This window comes from Suricata suricatta, chromosome 6 (genome assembly GCF_006229205.1).
Source record: "Suricata suricatta isolate VVHF042 chromosome 6, meerkat_22Aug2017_6uvM2_HiC, whole genome shotgun sequence".
NCBI classification, from domain to species: domain Eukaryota; kingdom Metazoa; phylum Chordata; class Mammalia; order Carnivora; family Herpestidae; genus Suricata; species Suricata suricatta.
In genome coordinates, this window is record NC_043705.1 from 14,354,314 (window position 1) to 14,358,767 (window position 4,454).

General features: G+C 52.8%; 2 non-coding genes across 2 annotated transcripts; both read left to right on the plus strand.

The window, feature by feature from the left end:
- Positions 1-535: 535 nt before the first annotated feature.
- Positions 536-608, plus strand: TRNAT-UGU. The gene has a single exon. It is a non-coding gene; the product is annotated as a tRNA-Thr (tRNA).
- Positions 609-3,080: 2,472 nt separating this feature from the next.
- On the plus strand, positions 3,081-3,152 carry TRNAP-UGG. Its single transcript has one exon. It is a non-coding gene; the product is annotated as a tRNA-Pro (tRNA).
- The last annotated feature ends 1,302 nt before the right edge of the window (positions 3,153-4,454 follow it).

The window sequence follows — 4,454 nt, forward strand, 5'->3', positions numbered from 1 at the left end:
CAGTCCTTTTCCCACCAGCACCTCCTCAGGCCGTGGCCTTCTGATTTCTCCAGCACCTCAGCCTCTCTCTCATTGCCCACTGCCAGTCCACCCTACCAGCGAGGACCTGGATTCCTTCCAAACAGGCCTACAGACACCTTTACCCTAACTCCTCCCTCTCAGCCGTGACTTCGGACTCTCAAACAAGATAAGCCTCTCTATCCAACGGGTCTTTGCCCCTGAGACCCAAGCCCGGGGGAGACTGCTGCGCCCACTGGAGGCCCCGCCCCCGTCCACGTCCTGTAGTACTCTTACCCTATCTCTCTCAGCCAGAGCTAGCACACGATCGGATCTGTCTTCCAGGATTTGCGGCTTGGCCTACGCCACTGACACTTTTTGATGTGGCCGGAGAGGCAGCGAGGACCAAACTGGGTTTTAGGCGCGGAGTGACTCCGGCCTGCCTCTTACTGCTTAGCTCCTCCTTTTGGTTCATTGCGGCTGCGCGGCAGATGGTGACAGTATTAAGTGCTTTTGCGCAAGTCGCGCTGTTGCTGTTGGCTCCATAGCTCAGGGGTTAGAGCACTGGTCTTGTAAACCAGGGGTCGCGAGTTCAAATCTCGCTGGGGCCTGTCTGCATTTTTCCTCACCCTTTCCTGAAACGTGGAAAAGCGAAGATGCTTGAGCCAACACGAAATTTCCGCCTTTCTGGGAGGCCAGGCCTTAGGCAGAGCTGGCTGTTCCTTGACCCGTAGATGCCCACCGGATAGAAGCGGCTTAGCTTTTTGAAGAGCCAGACCCACTGGGTCCGTGACCTTGCGATCCCAGGCTCCGCTGGCTCCGCGCGCCTTCTCCACAGCGGTCCTTCGCTCGTAAACTTCGCGCGCTCTCTGCAAGTTCGTGGCTGGTCTTTCCGTTCCCCTCCTCTTACCCACTCAGGCCAGGGACTCACGCTAGTCTCTTTTGTCTTCTTCGTTACGTGGTAACCACCTGTCTGTGCCCACCTCTCAACAACGTACCCTGGGAATCTGTTTTAGTCTGGAGGGGGACTAGGTTTAATTAAACCTTAGTCTTAGCTCGCCGTTGGTCCGCACAATGTAGCTTCCATAGTGAGGTGGTAGTCCAGTAGCGCAGGCACGTAGGGGTCGATGAGTCCCAGGAGCCCGGGACGCGCGGGTGCCTACCCTGGGCGTGTCGGTCCGGCTCTTGAAGCACTCTTGGCTCTTCGGATTGGAGCCGGCTGGTGCAAAGGCTTGTGGCCGCCATTCAACAAGCTCCCCACCTATTCCCCTTCACCTCTTTTCCGGCATCTACCCAGGTTTCCGCAAGTGTTTTTCTCCACTCTATTGCACCGGGCCGGGGTTTTTTCGAAACCCAAATGGTGCTAGAGTGCTGTCAGGAGTCAGCCGCGTTTCCACATGGGGACCTTTCTGAAGGTCCCGTTTGACTCGGAGAGAGGACTCCTGCGGGCTGGGATAGCGCGGCGAGGCGTGGTGACGCCTCTGCCGGAGCCAAGGCTGCCTGGTCAGGTCGAAGGCCCGTGGCGGGATGGTGCTCCAGACCCCCAGTGAGCCTGGCTCTGCCTATCGGGCAGCGCCCCGTTGTTCACTGGGGATTTAGTTTCATTTTGTACACTTGACTTCCTTTAATAGCATAAATAAATAAATAAATAAATCAAAGTCAGAACGTCAGCAGTTGTGTGCTTCTATTGTTTTGTTTACAAGAAAAACTAAATGGGTAAAAAAGACCGGAAGTAAATGTGACCGTTACAGTCTTTAGGGCAGGTGTTACAAATTGTGGACATTTGTTCTCACTTTTCTTTATATAATTCCATAGAAAAGAGAAGCAAATGCTTACAACACAGAGGTGGTAGTAACGGAGGCCGAGAACACAAGGTGGCCTAGGACGGAAGAGAGCCCATCTAACGCTTTGTGCATGCGAAAGGAGAGGAGGACAATGCCAACGCCATGTGGCGAAGAGGCGGGTTACCATGGTGATTTCCAAGGAAAAGGCGGAGAGGAGCAGCGAATGCTGCTGAGGGATGAACAAGATCGTGGAGTGGCAGTAGATAAATTAGCACTGTTTTACCCTGGAGTAAGTTAACCGCCATTCGTCTCCCACTCCTTTTTTGTAACTGCCATTGTGTAGGAAATGTCTCTGGTGGCTGCACAAATATAAACCTTTGGGCCAGCTCTCAGTGGATTTTCGTGAATTTTACAGCAGGGAATCAGAATCACTGGTGTATGCACTGAATAACCCAGTGCAATTAAAGCCCTTTTAGGGAAAGCAAGCCTGAGACGCGGGAGTACAGCGCCCGCACAGCCCAGGACCCTGGTTCGGCAGGAGCCGATGGCTGCTCCAGTGCAATCTCAGGACGAAGCTGTGAGGACCGAGGCCCGGGGCACTCAGCCTGCGTGGTCACTGTGCTCGCGCGCTCTAGTGCGAACCTCCCGGGCTGCGTACCCACCACCGCAGCCAGTCACCTCAAGGAGGCGGGGTTTCTGGTCATCTTCTGCCGTACACTTCCCTACATTTTGTGAAGCTTTTGCAAATAAGTGTGTGTTGCTTTTCATATTTTCATAAAACAGAAAAAGAAAAACTCTCGCCCTTTTACCAGGCGCCCCACCTGAAGGGACTACCTCGACTTCATTTCGCTTGTCGCGGATCAGGAGCCAGTCCGTCCCGCGCTCGTTCCCTACAAACCTGGCGCACTGTTCTCTCCAGAAGCCCTGGGTTCCTCCGGCCTCTGCGCCCAGACCCTGGGGCTCCAGACTTGCGCTTTGATTGGGTTCTCTTGGGCAAGGTCTCCCGGTCCCCAAAGCGGAAAGGCGCCCCAGCCTGCTGCTCCTGCCTGCTGCCAGTAAGCCGCTTCTTCGGATTCCAGACTCCAAAGGGACCAAGGGACACAGACCGTTTATGCTGGGCGAGCATCCCTACGGGTGAGATTAATGGCGGATGCCGAGACTGTGGGGCAGGGGTAGGTCGAGTTTGGGAGACTCTGATCCAGAGAGTAGTTTAAATATGACGAAAGTAGAAATCAGTGATAAAACTACTCCTTGGAGAATCAGATTATGAGCTGATAAAAAGGAAAAGAGCCACCGGGTGGCTCGTTGGTCTAGGGGTATGATTCTCGCTTTGGGTGCGAGAGGTCCCGGGTTCAAATCCCGGACGAGCCCGCTTTTGCAATTCCACTAACTTTCTGGCTAGGTTTCCCCTTACCTCGGTTGTTTTGGTGTTGAGCAAGAGTTCCGAGTGGCCTGGGGTTTGGGAAGAAGAGTAGGTTTAAGAGTGAGTGAACCGAGCCACAAGTGAGGGTCGTAGGTGAAAGATTGGGGGCAGAGCCGCCCGCGGTTGATTTCCGCGGATGTGGGATCTAATGCTGTCTCAGTCGCAAAACTTTGCATCTAGTGTACCCATGGGGGCTTTCTTCATAATCGAGAGTCTTACAGGGAGCCTTAGTTTGTCGGGTTTCCGTAGCATAGTGGTTGTCACGTTCGCCTAACGCGTGAAAGGTTGCCAGTTCAAAACTGGTGGAAACAACGTGCATGGCCTTTTATCTTTTTTTTATTATTTAAAATTTGGAGACTCTGATTCAAACTCGGTCCTGATTTATAACACCCACCATCATATTTAAATGTATTACATCGGAGTACATTTGGAGACTCTATGGGACATACCAAGCTCCAGTTCAGGACTTCCACATCACTTCGGCTTGTACAGGGATGCGCGCTCTTCCAGGATGGAGACAAACGGTATTTACACAGCCGTTTTTCCGCCTCAGCCCGAGCACATGGAGACCGCACAGAGCACCTAACATTCCTTTACCTCACGCTGCTAAAACGGAATCCTAGACACTGAAGATGGAGCGCTCCCAATTTTGTCTCGGATTCCTCTTTTGTGACCCAAAGCAAAATAGCATGCAGTACGTGAGAAAAACCAACAACGGTTGGATTTGAACCGCCGCCTCCAGAGAGGCTGGAGCCCTCCTTTAATGTCCTGGACCATTCAGCCACACTACCCTTCTACAGGGCTTTCTTGGGTGTCTTTTTTCACTGCTGATAACTGAAAACAAGGGTTTTTCAGGAAAAGGAAGCATTGAGGAAAATTTACAGGTTTTGTTCAGAACCGGGGCGCCTGGGTGGCTCAGTCGGTTAAGCTTCGGGCTTCAGCTCGGGTCATGATTTCACAGTTCGTGGGTTCGAGCCCCGCGTCAGAGCCTGAGCCTGCTTCGGATTCTGTCTTCCTCTCTCTGACCCTGCCCTGCTCATGCGGCCTCTCTCTGTCTCTCAAACAAACAAACAAAAAACACATTTAGATCAGAACCATATCCTGACCGGCAGGATTAGTTTAACCAGAGCCATCAGGCATGGAATTTGGGCTCCATGAGCCCTGACAGAGAATGATAAGTGAAGCGCACACTCCACTCCTTGGTTTTGGGAAAGACACTCAACAAGTCTCTACCACTTTGGGGAACGGGC